This window comes from Strongylocentrotus purpuratus, unplaced genomic scaffold, assembly GCF_000002235.5.
Source record: "Strongylocentrotus purpuratus isolate Spur 01 unplaced genomic scaffold, Spur_5.0 spur5_scaffold_20, whole genome shotgun sequence".
In the NCBI taxonomy this organism is placed as follows: Eukaryota; Metazoa; Echinodermata; class Echinoidea; order Camarodonta; family Strongylocentrotidae; genus Strongylocentrotus; species Strongylocentrotus purpuratus.
This window is the reverse complement of record NW_022145606.1, coordinates 51,423,907-51,438,378: the sequence shown is the minus strand read 5'-3', so window position 1 is coordinate 51,438,378 and position 14,472 is coordinate 51,423,907. Positions and strand designations below refer to the sequence as shown.

At 36.7% G+C, this 14,472-nt stretch overlaps 2 long non-coding RNA genes across 2 annotated transcripts; both read right to left on the bottom strand.

The window, feature by feature from the left end:
- Positions 1-626: 626 nt before the first annotated feature.
- Positions 627-13,758, bottom strand: LOC105442502. The gene is made up of 4 exons (XR_004065713.1): positions 13,540-13,758; positions 3,077-3,258; positions 1,188-1,303; positions 627-945 (listed from the first exon to the last, which is right to left on the bottom strand). It is a non-coding gene; the product is annotated as an uncharacterized LOC105442502 (long non-coding RNA).
- LOC105442399 lies at positions 7,480-10,104 on the bottom strand. The gene is made up of 3 exons (XR_004065712.1): positions 9,887-10,104; positions 8,656-8,969; positions 7,480-7,693 (listed from the first exon to the last, which is right to left on the bottom strand). It is a non-coding gene; the product is annotated as an uncharacterized LOC105442399 (long non-coding RNA).
- Positions 13,759-14,472: the final 714 nt, after the last annotated feature.

Genomic DNA, 14,472 nt, shown 5'->3' with positions numbered 1-14,472 from the left:
GTCGTATTTGCTTCTAAAAATCATACTAAATACGACTAAATCGTACTGGTTGGCAGGTCTGCTAATGGTGCAAGTCAAATATTTATGGGATATTTACTGCTGCAGGGATTAACTTACGCAGACTAGGAAGCCCCTGTCTGAACATGGCTTTAACTTTATTATGATAATTTAACCATAGAGTAAGGATTTTGGTATGCTTCAACAATGTCCTTTCATTCTTTTAACTTATTATAATATAAAATGTGTAAATTTACTTAATTACTGTTACTACTCAATGCTCAAGATACGATTTATGTATATTTGATGAATTACTGTGCAATGCTAGATAGATAGATAGACACTATTATATATATAATACAAATATACACTGTTCTGATAAGTTTTGGTTAAAACTATGGCCAAAGAAAATAGTCACTGAGGCCCATAGTTTTAACCAGTACCTTGAAAAGAAAGCACCTAGGGTATATTAATTTGTTTAATTTTAATCCTGTATAAACAGCAACAAGAAGAAAAGAAAAATTGATAAAATTATCATTTCTAACATTTTAACTTCTTTTTTTATTTAAACAAATTTATACAAGTTTAGAAATGTAAACATTTTAATGAAATGTTTAAATTTAAAATTTAAAAATTACCAACAACAAAAAATTTCAACTCCCTAATAGTATTTCTCAATTAGTACTTTGTCAGAGCAACCTTAAAATGGTTAAAATATATCTGGTCACATGACGAGCTCTCAACCAATCTAAAACCAATCTATTTTCGATGCACTAATTTAGATATGTTATTTACTACTACTTTTCATGGTTTTTCATTATGTTTGTCCTTACCCTTCTCAAATAAGCACTTACCTTCGATAACGACGCACTTTCTCACTTAGCCTTCCTGAGGGACTCTTTCCATTCCTCAGCTATTCTTCAATAGGTTCCTCACATTCTACTTGATCTATATGAATTGAGAATCATTGAGATGTGGTTATTTATACTATAGTTGTATTGTATAATTTTTTATTTCATATGTATGTCTATATTTTCTGTAAAATGTGGACCAATAAAACTTGAAACTTGAAATGTCAAGAAGTGCATACCATTGTATGTTGTCAATAATTAGATCATCAGAATATACTGAAGTTGTTCAAACTTTCTTCTTGGCAATGATTCTACTTCCATTTTATGCAATATACTTACAGTGTTGGGTGCAGCATTGATTAACATACTGCCTCGTAGCATCGCAGCTACACTGCAGCCCTTTCAATGTCAACGCCTCACACCTCGGCCGCCTTCTGTTAACCATCTCAAGTATCCTAGTTTGATGAAAATACATGTAAGATATAGTTAATACACTTAATATACTTACTCGAATGATCAAGAAAAATGAATGATTAAAATATTTCAGTTATATTTCAGTAATCTGTTCACAATGATAACATGAAATATTGAAATACAAAAATAAGTTATGGAATGTACATTATTCTCAAAGTGTGCCTATACAAAAATCATATGATATCTTTCTAGTAAATGTAATTTATGGAATTTTTAATAATTCTTGTAACAATTTCTAATTAGTTTGCTAAATGGTTGTTTGGTATATGTTCATTTTGTAATTACTGCATTGGTAATTCATATTCCTGTGATCTCTTGACTTATGCATCAAGAAATAATTGACACTCTGCTCCTAAAATCGAAATAATGTACATAAAAGAAACCACATGAGGTGAAAGTGCATTTGCAGCCAATATATTTCATGTCTGTGAAATTATTAAACTGATCATTCAGATTTCAAAATATTTCAAAATACATGTATAAGCTGAAAAACTCTCTTGATAAGAAACATGGGTGGATAGTGATTCTTTACAATTTTGATACATATGGATGCCTCTGTGGATGTATTATAAGCACTAGAAAATTTAGCCCCTAAAACATTTCCGCTTTCGAGAAAAATTAAATATAAAAATTTACCGGTGCTCCTGGTAGATTTTGATAAATTTGAAATAGCGCCTACGGCCGTACAATAGCTACGACCATAAAAATCTCAGAATATGTAGTTGTGATTTCCAAACGGAAATAGCTAATCAATTGATTTTAGTCAAGAAACATTGTTTTATAGCTTAATTAATATCATGACCTTGAGAGGGAGCTATATAATAAACTTCCACCTTGTGCTGTCGATCATTTGACATCATATGACACCGCTCTCATTTGCTCTAAGTACAAAATTATTAAGTCAACTTAAATTTCTTCTTCCCATACTTTTATTGATACATTTATATGACAAACTTTGCAAACATTGTTGGTTCGTATTACTTGCTGTTATATTATACTTTTGTAATGTTTTTTTTATGGAAATGTTACATTTTGTTGTTGTTTCATTTTCTCATTCATGTATTGTGTTGAATTTCATATTTATATACACAGGGACCTAAAGGATAACAGTGTAAAAATCACTGACTAAGCCACCTTCGGTATGATAAAACAAACCCATATGAATAACTAATATTATAAAAGTAAATATTCAAAAATATTTTCATGAAACTGTAATTACTTCATCAACTTAGGAAGTTTTCATCCTTATAACGCAAGCTGTGATGTAGGAAACAAAACCAAGTATTTTTTATTTTTTTACTAAATAATGTTTTACACTTTCAACTGTTTAAATATATATTATTAAGATTTAATCAACAAACACTAAATATGGATTCTATGATTTTCTGAAGAAAAAAAATAATTCTGAAAATCTATCGCTTAAAATAAAAGAATTGACCGTTCCCATGCCCTAAATTTATTTGATATGACCCCTTTTCTTTTAGTAAAGCAGGAGAATTCTTGTGACAACTTGCCACAACATGTTTAGGGGACAGATATGCTTATTCTCCTTGGATGTTGTTTGTAATAAAGCCTTAGAAAACAATCTTAACTTGTAGTTCTGAAATGTACATGAAGATTAGGGGATATTCAACCAACAATTCCATACAATTTTCATCAAGATCTGTTGACTACTTTTAGAATCTTGTATCGCTGTTGAGAAACCCCCTATTGGGTTATATGGTTTTGCCCGACACTATTGTTTGAGTACTCACTCTTCCGCTGTGTAATGATCTCGATGCTGGTAGCACACGCGGGAGAGGTGTCTCGTCTTTCGCTTACACCTCTCCCCGGCCCTCGTTCTACAGAGGCACCGGTGCGCTACCAGCGCCCACGGCCCAACGTTCACATTGACCTACGGCGGCCCGTTGTTATTGGCTGCATAGTCCATGGCTCACTGCAAGGAGAAGAGAAAAACCGAGTGGTCATTTATTAATCTTATTAGGCCTGTACTATTTTTATGAGATAATCATTGTAGCATACATTCTTAGATGAGCAAGTTCTTGATTTCTTTAATTGATATATGCTTGTAATGTTGTTCGGTTCTTCAATATAATGTTTACATTTAGATTACTACATACAGGCATTCCTTTTAGTCACAACATATTCAACTTTCTAATTTTTTTCTTCATTGTTTGATGTAAATGCTCGGGCCATGCTCTAGGGCCATGCATCTCAGATTGAACGTTGTTAAACGATGCCTTTAATGCGATCTCACAAATCTTTAAACTTTTCTGGTCCACCTCATGTAATGTCTGCACCCCTAGTAAAATTCTATTTTTTACGGCATGTGACCTATGTATGGAGGAAGGCTGGAGAGGGCCTTTGAATGAGGAAATGTCTCTTCCCCCCCCCCCCCCCCCCCCCCCCCCTCCTCCATCGAGCTATCTTCGATTATTTGACATAATAAAAATGCAAAGAATGGGAGGGGCTCAGGGGGTCAAATGAGGGCTCCTTAGCCCTTCACCTGCTTAACATATTGTAGGGTTGCGGTCCTAACAGATAATTCCTAGCACTCTTAACACAGAGGCAGCCCAGCAGACATGTTGTAGGATTGATAACTTCTGGCTAACTGACAAGGTTTTAATGTATAAAAGCATTACTGCATTCTGTGTAGCACTCTACATACATTCCATGCAAAGTAGAAGAAACAAATTAATATTCATGAAGTCACATACAAGTATAAATCAACATCACAAAGTATCTTGAATATAATAATAATAATAATAATGGTGGCTTCTTATATAGCGCACATGTCCGTCACATTGTGACGCTCCTGGTGCTGCCCCGATTATTACCCTGGCTTTAGCAAGGCAGCCACTGCACCGCTCTAGCATTTCAAGGAATTAATTCCTGCCAGGTACCCATTTACATCACCTGGGTTGAGTGTGGCAAATATTCAAACATAAACAATAATCAAAGGGTATATATTGAATATTCATAGTATATGTAAATTATACTTTAAGCTTGACTGCATCAGGTGAACATTGAACCAATCAGAGAGAGAGAGAGAGATAGATATATGAAAGGATAGTGGATGAAAATGGTGAATGTGAATGAGGGATGACCTATTAATGAAAGGGATGAATCATGGATATGAAGGGGAGTTTAAGAGTTCAAAATAAATCCCTACAAACTAGTCTTCCTCTTACAAATAAAATGTCCTCATTTTATAATCTCAATCAATTGTCTTCATTATCATCATTAATCATTCCATTCTATCTGTGCTTATACCAGCATCATCATAATATTAATTTCATCAAGATTATTATCATAACTTTCCTCATCATGATTAACTTCAACATTTTTGTTGTCACCATCATCATATCATCATCATCATCATCAACATTCACCCTCTATATTCACATCAATTCATAAATGGATGAGCTACTTGAGGTAGGTATAGGGAGGGGAGGGCGTTTGACAGGAGAAAATACCTGTTGATTCCAGTGCTTTTATCGACCGACATTCTCAACATGCACACAAATATCCTTCCCCCAAACTTGTTATGGCTTATTTTGTAAATTATTTAAGTGTCCTTTTCCCTTTGGATATGGGCCCCCTTTTCTTCTCACCCTAAAATGTACTCCTAATTTAAAGCGACTTAGAGCATCTTTTTCTTTCATTATTTCATTCATAAGTTATTATGATTTTGTTTCTTATATAAAGATCTTTTAAGTCTTTTATGATTAGGATTCTCCCCCCCCCCCCTCATTATAAGATGTAATTTTTCGCTTTGCGACTTCACAAATTAAAAAAATTAAATCTTAAATTAAATATTCAGACCGTCAGACTCAACTGCAAAGTATGATGCTAGCTTAACCCTTACTGTACTGGGCTATTTTGAGCAACTCACTGACTGATCTCGGCCGTTGCATGTCCGATGAACACGAAAATGTTCATGTTTGTAGATATTTGTGTAAGGAACACATTTTTGTCGTTATAGCCTAATTAATTATAATGCAAAATGCTAATTGTATACATTTTACAGAAAACTCTACATATTTGTCTGTAGACTTGTGAATAATCTTGAAAATGTATTGAATAAATGTTTCTTTCATCTCAAAATGTTTTTCTGAAGAAAAAAAGTTTGAAATTCATCATTTTATTTCTTATGTATTTTATTGTTTTTTATTTATTATATCTATTGTTTTATTTCTAATGTAACATATAAAAGCAATTTGATATCAATTGATATCTCCCACTTAGGAAGAAATACATCGTCCTAATCTAAACCTGTATTCACATTTCTGCTTGTACATGAATATGCAATTATAGCACTTTTTAATGACATGCGCATACTAATTGTTATGTAACACCTTTACAGGTATATCCAATTTCGACGAAAAATGTTATCAAAATGTGCGTAAGACTTGAGGGGAAAAAGTCATGAAACAACAATTTAAAATTCCAAGCAGGTGCGGCGCGATCTTAAAAAATGTCAAGACACTGTTGGTGGTATTCTCGAAAGCGGCCTAAGTTAAACCTGGCCTAAGTTAAACCGTGGTTTAGTTAGGCCAGGCTTAACTTAGGCCGCTGACCTAAGTCATTTTCATTTCTCGAAAGGTGGCCTAACTGATCCATAGTTTAAACCTGGCCTAACTTAGTCCATGGATTATTCACCATGGTTACGGTTTCTGCACATGCTCAGTACCGAAGCTGCGACGTCACAATGCACTAAGACAATGGATGCGCGCAGTGTGGAGAGGATGCATCACCTCGACAACTTGAGCAATATGACGTCACAATGCACTAAGACAATGGGCTAAGACAATGGATGCGCGCAGTGTGGAGAGGATGCATCACCTCGACAACTTGAGCAATATGACGTCCAGGGACGGCGGAGCGACTTCCAAAGCGGGGGGCAGCACCAACAAAAAGGGCACTTGCTGGAATTGTATCATTGTTAAAAGGGAAATTATCAGAGGTGAAAAGGGTCACATATCGCGCCTGAAAAGGGGCATTGAACATATTTTAAAAGGGGCACTTATGAGAATGAAAAAGAGGCACTTATAATAAAGGAAATGTGCATTTGTTGAAAGAAAAGGGGCACCGATAATTTTGTTAATAGGGGCACCTCTCAGATTTAAATAGGGCAATTATCAGAGGTGAAGGGGCACTTCTCGAAAATGAAAAGGGGCACTTATTGCAAAGGAAATGGAAACTTGTCAAAGGAAAAGGGGCATTTGAAAAAGGGGGCACTGTACCCCCCCCCCCCAACTCTTTCTTCCTATCTCCATCTCTCTCTCTCTCACATACACACACTATCTCACATCATTGTTTATTTCTCTCACCATTAAATTGTTCTTTCTTATTTGGTTCCCTTTCTCTTTTACTCTATCTCTCTCTCTCTCTCGCTCTCTGTTCTCTCACTGTTCTATTTCAAGACTTTTTCCATGTATAATTCAATGAACCCAACAGTATGCACACTTAAAATCAAAAGATATGAAAGGAATATTGTATATAACATATCAACAATTATGTTCAATTTATTTATTTTTCTTAAAACAGAAAAGATTGTAATTCACGATGAATACGATTATAAAATTGAAGGTCAAATATTAAGCTCCAATAGCCTCATAATCTGCTACTTGAAACTATTAGAATTAAATGTCATGTATTTGTTACACTAGTTTCTCCCATTTTTTTAAAACAAAGCTTAGTCTACTTTTGAGCCGTGTTTCTTTTGCAAGGAATCTGTTATATCATGACTTGCACTATATTATAAAATGCATTATAAAACACGATTTCTTAAATGATTCAAAATCACAATTTTCCAGTGAAACAATGAACATCTGATGTACATAAAAACATCCTTATGAGTGATGGTTGCTTTGTGGTTCACACACACAACAAGGACATATCAGGCTTTTTATCAATGGTTGCTTGTTTGTTAGTATAGCTTCATGTTATGAGGATTATAATACACAGGTTTTGATCCCCATGCAGTCACAGTTACAGCAGATGGAGTCTGGTTCATTGAAGAGGCTAAGTAGAACTTCATAGTCCATGCAAGTATGTCTGTTGAATGAAAAGAGAAAAGAATGAAAGGAAGCACATTGAAACCTATTTTTGTTAAACATTAAAAAGGTCTTGCATGTACATTGTGGTAAAAGTGGAGTGCATATTAATCAATTACATGAAAGTATTGATGGAAAAATGTGAATGAACAAATGCCATCCTTGAAGTACCTGGGCATACAAACAACAACTTATTCGTACAGCCTACCTGTCAGAAATTCAGCAGCTCAGTAGTTCTCCTTCCTCTCTCTGAATTTGTCTCAGTTATCAGGGAATTTGCCTTCATTTATTTTACTGAAGAAAAACATCATCCTGAAACAAAAATAAAAAGGTTTAGACCTCATTAAAATATTAAAGATCTACTCCATTGATAATTGGTCTTAGTTATAGTGTCAATAATATTCTAACTTAAAAAAAAAAACTTGAGGCGCCTTTCATGTAGGCAGTGACTAGGCACCCCCTCCCCACTCAGTTACTAGTAATCATTGATTTACAGAATGACTATCGGTATCTCTTTTAAAGTCAAGAACAAACATACACATTCTTGCAGTACTATCTCATAAATGTGCTTGCACCAAGTTGTACTTGCCATGTCATGGCCTAAGAAAGCCCTAAGTAGTTAAAGTCTATAGCGAAGTTAGCCCCTTTCCTGAAATCAAGTCTACATCTTACTTAGATAATGAGCCGACAGTTGGCCTAACCTAGATGTAAACGCAGCCTGAAATGGAGATTTTACAAGGCCCTAATCGTTAGAGCCCAACTTTTCCATTTCAGTTCAATCTAACATTAGACCAAAGATTGTCTTTGTTTATGTTATCTCCCAAAATGAGCTTCGTGAAAGGGGAAAAAGTAAAAGTAAAATTTACTGCACTGTACTGTAGTCTGTAGGTCTCTAAGTCTTATTTGTTCCAGAATTGTTAGTGGTAGGTTTGAATTTTCTTCTGACCCAAATTTGAAAGTAGTTAATCAACTGTTGATTATTTGTGTCTTATTTTCAGATAGTTCCGCCCAAAAGTCTAGGCCAAGCTGTCACTGTCAGGAATGACTGGTAGCCATGGCAATCGAGCTGAAATATTAGCTCGTGCCCATGTAAAATGAATAAAAGTTTGAGTGTAGGTTGCACCTACATTTATCAGACAAAACAATTTTAAATCACTTCATAATGTACCTGTAGACACATCTGCAGATTCATAAATTCAGCAGATCTTTTTAATACAAATTGTATAAACATGATTTAGTTTACAAAATTTAGGCGTAATTACAGCTTTACTCACCAGCAGACTTTCCAAGAAAAATGGAGTATCTTTTTTTTCCTGTTCAGGAAATAACTGGTGTTGGGCCAACTGGCTTGGAGATGCCTATGTGGGTGCAATCAATAGCACCGACCATATTAACGCCAGGGAAATGGCAGTAATTATACAATTCATGTTGGGTCTGCACTCTGTAGGACTGCCTCTCTTGCTGAAGGAATGGTGATGTATTGCTCCCATCTCCTGGCAATGGCTATTGAGATGGACTTCACAAGGCGGGACACCATAGCTTGGGAGAGGCCTTTTTTCTCCATCCCCATGCATCAATTGAAAAGAACCTGAAATAGCAGAAAATCAAGATGAAAAAATATGTTGATATTTGATAAGAAATTACAATTTATCTGTAGGCCTAGACGTCTCGTTTACTAACAAGTATTATAAGCCTAAACTACTGTAACATTATCAGCAAATGTAGACCTATGTCAAAAAAAGGAAGCTTCTGTCCATTTCCTTTCAATTTGTATTAGACCTGTCTAGACTAGACTCTTATTGATGAAATTAAGATCTAGTCTAGAGCCGGCTAGAGGTCTAGGTCTAGTAGGCCTAACATTTTTTTTAAAAATGTTTTCTTGGGGGTGGTTATGAAAATCATCATCATCCTGTAGGAAATGATCGCACCAACAGCCACAACTAGCACTGCAGCTCAGGCAGAGGTGATACCAGACCGAAATTTCTGTCCCTTTCGTTCGTTAGCCTTTGATTTGGGTAGGGTCGGCTCCTGAAAGAGAGGAGCCGACCAAATCAGAGGCTAACGAACGAAAGAGACAGCTAGATCTAGATTTAGGCCTAGTGCTACTGCTAGTCCACTTTTAGGCAACAGCGTCTAGAAAATCCACTATAAAAGTAGTTTCTACGTCTAGCAATGATATCTTTAAGGTGATGTTCAGGTGGTATAAGCGTACGAAAGTACAATCGTGCCAAGAAAAAAATTACCCGGTAAGAAATTGCTCAATCTCAGGAAATGAAAATGTTAACCGACAATTATTTGCACGTATGGGACTGCTCTGCGAACACTGTGAACATTTACCAAGTTTCCCCCAAATTTATTCAGTTAAAAGCATTTTAGATTATCACCAGTACAGCAACATGAAATTAACAAAAATACTTTATTAGCTGGTGTAACTTTTATGAGCGCTTATCCATACAAAAGAGTGTAAATTGTTATCAAATATAGAAATTCAAATGCAAAACTTACCGTTCACTCTCCGCGGACAGTCGATTTAACTAAAAAGTGACGTCACGCGAAGTTAGGCCGAACTATGACGTATTTAAACCTGCCCTCTGAGCGGCCTAAAGTTAGGCCGAACTATGACGTATTTAAGCCTGGCTTATCTTTAGGCCACCTTCGAGAATAGCAAAAAAGATAGTCCATGGTTTAAACCAGATTTAGGCCACTGATTTAACTTAGGCCGCTTTCGAGAATACCCCCCTAAGGGTTAAGCAGTATCTTGGACCATGTGCAGAGAAAAACAAACAATGAAATCATCCCTGATAATCTAATCACAATGTAGGGGTATCATATGGCCTAACAATGTCTATAAATTGTATATTTTTGCTTTGAGGTTTCCCTTTGTGCGTGCCTGTTTTTTCCAGGAAGTGCCCTTTTTTTGTTGGTGCCCTTCCCCCCCCCCCCCTCCCCCCACTTTTAATGTCACTCAGCCAGGCTCTCGTCCACGGTGAGAGGTGATCGTTAAATCTTGAAGAACAAAACATAATCCCTCATGGCTATACTCCCCATATGGTATGTCCACAATTTCCATTTGGTATTTTTCTTAAATCACAATGAATTACTCGTAAATTGTTCTGAAAAAAATGCCATAAAATGCACTAAAATAAGGTTAATATTGCATTTAACCTAATCTGACACGTGAATTGAGTTTCATTGTAATGTGACTATATTCTATTTCATATGTCTGTCTCTATTTACTGTAAAATGTGGAGAAAAAAAAAGAAACATGAAAACTTGACATGCAAGAAAACCTGAGGTTTTTTAAAGCTAGGATATCGAAATTCAAGACGTGAATAACCCCCTCCAATACCCTCTCCTGTTCAGTTTCTTCGCTACCTCGCGGGTTCACATTAATGTTGCCATCCAATTTCTAAACACCCCCCCCCCTGAAAAATCCTGCGTACGCCACTGATCACTAGTATCATTATTATCAACTTACTGATTACTTCTAGGCTATAACCTAGGTGTTAAAATAAAAATAATTATTCTCAGATTCTAATCTGGCGACTATACACACAAACAAATCAACGATTCTTTTTCAGTGGGGAAGGGGAGGGGGGGGTGGACAAGTGTGAAGCTTGTAAAACCTTTGACAAGCAAAGAAAAAGTTCATCACATTTCTACACGTTACTTTCTAGGTGATTTTTCTTGATCCAAGTTGTCTGATGGAGCAAAAGGGTACATGTAATTAGTACACTTTTCAGGTGCTTTTTTGTTGGGGGGGGGGGCTGGCTAAAGCTGCTACAGGAGAGGGGAGGAGAGGGGGGTTACAATCAGGTGACAAATTTCTTTGTGTACAGGGGGGGGGGCACCAAGAAAAAAGGGCACACCTACAAAGGGAAATTTAAGATTTGTGAGGTTGCAGTGTGAAAAAATTACATCTTATAAAGAGGAAAAAACTCAATCCTGATGGGGTTACAAGCACATGCTCATAACGGAAGACTGAAAAGACTTTTGAAAAGTAACAAAAGTATATCATTTATAAATGCAAGCGAGCTTTGGGGAAATTGCATTTAGGCGAGGCGTCAAAAATATCGATACCAACAGGCTGCCGCCTCACGTATTGGCGCATCGAGGCTGCAATTACGGCCGAAGCCTGGCTGGGGCAATTATTTTTCACTTATTAGCCCAGCCGGCTTGCGCCAGGCTGGGATCTGAGGCTCGGTTTCCATTCGAAAGGCGGCAGCCGGCGCATGCTTTTGTTCGGAGACCATTATGATGACATCATGAGTTAATTGAGGGTCCTACCGCCAGCGGTAGCCGGCTGAGCTAATTTTAAAAATGCAGCCAGGACGCACAAGTGCAGTTAGCTGCCGCTGGCTGGTATATTTATTTTTGACGCCTCGCCTTAGTCGCTTGAAATTAGGGGCGCATTTAATGGTGAGAGGAAAAGATGACACTTATCAGAAAAAAGAAGCATGTGTCAAAGTACAAAGAGTAATTATCAGGGACGAAAATGGGACACTTCTTACACCTTCAAAATGCGGCGCTCACTAGGGATGAAAAAGGCACCAAGAATAGGAAATGGGCATTTGTCAACAGAAGAGGGGCACCCATCAGATTTTGATAGGGGCATTTATGAAAAGGGGATAGGTCCCTTTTTAGAAAGGAAAAGGGGCATGTACCATTGTTAAAAGGGAAATTATCAGAGGTTAAAATGGGCACTTATCGCACCTGAAAAAAAGGCAATGACCAGATATGAAAAGGGGCCCTTATGAGAATAAAAAAGGGGCATATTAAAGGAAAATGTGCATTAGTTGAAAGAAAAGGGGCACCGATCAGATTTTATTACGGGGACTTATCGAAGGTGAAGGGGGCACTTATCCAAAGTGAAATGGACTCTGGAGTAACTTCTCGTACCTGAAAAGAGTCATTTACCAGAGATGAAAAGGAGCTCTTTTTTAATGGGGGCATTTATCAGGAAAAGGGGCACTTATTAGAAAGGAAAAGGGGCTCATGTGAAAATATAAGGTTTGCTTATCCGAGTTAAAAAGGGAGTAGTTATTAAAAGTGGAAGGGCACTTTATACGAGGGAAAAGGGGCACTTGTCAAATTAAAATAGACACCTCTCAGATTTGAATAGGGCAATTATCAGAGGTGAAGGGGCACTTATCAGAGATGAAAATGGGCACTTATCAGAGTGCTCTGTTTGTGTATATATATGTATGTTACATGTAGGTATGACAGAATGGCAGGGATTTTGCTGTGGGGGCAAATAACCATGCCAAGCCCCCCCCCCCCCCCCCTATCTGCTAAAGTGAATACTTTCCAGCTCCAAGCCTTGGATTTGTCACGTTTGTGCATGAAATTCAAAAATTCTATCAAATATCAAATTAAAGCCGCATGGAAGATCTAGGCCCTACTCTTGATGAAGAGGAAATGTAAATATTAATCACCATCAAAATAAAATCTAAATATTTAAAAACTGAACAAATTATTTTTGGACTTGGTTTGTTAGTATTTGTCACTAAAACTTTGGGTTGCTAATCCAGGATCCCATCCTCTGTGCAACAAACGTGCCATGAAATATATGCGAAACCCTGAAGATGAAATATTTAATTAATTTTCATCAATAAATAGTAAATAAAATAAATAAATAGAAATAAACAAATTATGTTTTTAATTCTTTCAAAGTTTCAAACCAACCAATGGCAAAATGAGCCGTTAGTAGGCCCCCTCTTGTTTTTAAAGGGCGGCTGTACTAGTTCAACCAGAAGGGATTAGACCACCCATCGAGGTCACTGACAGGTGGCTACATAGCTCATTAAAAATTCAGCTCTCAATTAATAACATTTAGAAAAAGAGGATCATGGTGGACCAACAGGCACTGATTTGGGAAGTTTTCTATTTACTATAGAGGGAGGAAGTAGCTACAAGTAGTACAGCGTGGCTTTAACAAAACTTTTGGTTCCTATCCGTCATTCGATTTAAACGTGTCTTCATGCACTGGAGCCAAAAGCTGCACGTACACCATCCCACCACCACCACCACCATCACCCTCCGGCCTCCTGCACAAACAATCGCCTGCTGGTATCGCACACACTCAAGATCAAACACGAGTACATCACTTTTCCCCGGCACTTTTCACAATCGACTATATTGAAATTATTAAATGTTACCTTCATCCAACAATGCTTGTAAATGCTGTAATTCCCCTCATCATGTCAGCGTCCCAATCATAACCTGAATCCACTTTGGAATCGTCTTTCACGTTCACGTTGAGATGTTGTTTCCTATTTTTAATATTGGATGACAATGAATCTGGATCTGGGTTTGGTACCATAGGCCATCGGGAGACTATTCAGACTGATCATCACTGTGCTACGACTCCTCCCAACGTGCCCTCGAATAAACTTACTTCAGCAGCTAGCCGCAAGGCCACACCTTATCTGGCCAACCAAACTTGATTGCGAGTTTCCCGTCACATTTTGTTCAGCTCATAATAAGGAACTGTTTCATTATTTCCTTTTTACGAACACTTAATTCACCTTTGTTGGTTAAACTTGTGTATTTCCAGTTTGTTAACTTAATTAATGCATGTATGAACATCGCATTATACACATTGTTAGCATATCTTGGTTTTGTTTTATTAATACAAACATCAATATTGTAAAAAAATAAACCACACATATACATGCTATAAATCCAAATAGAACAGTACTATGTCCCATTTGCAGCCAACATCAAATTCTGTAGAACTTTGCAGGAATTATGAATATGCCATATGTATATATGTCTTCTGTGAAACTTAAACGTTAGCAGTGTCTTATTATTCAAATTATACAAGGAAACCCGTTTACTTGCTAGACTTCACTGTCAGACACTATTGAGTGTCTGACTGATTTTTTTTCCCTTTAGTAACAACATACTTTACATAAACTGAGCTGTAAAGGAACATGAGCATTTGTCTACATCAATAACCCACTTCTTGTAATAAAAGTGGGATTAAAAAAAAACAGTGCTTTATGGAATCCCCCCCCCCCCCCAAAAAAAAGGCAATTTGTAACAATAAAAGTAAAGTTGGCAATTCACAACGGTAATACAAAATTCGC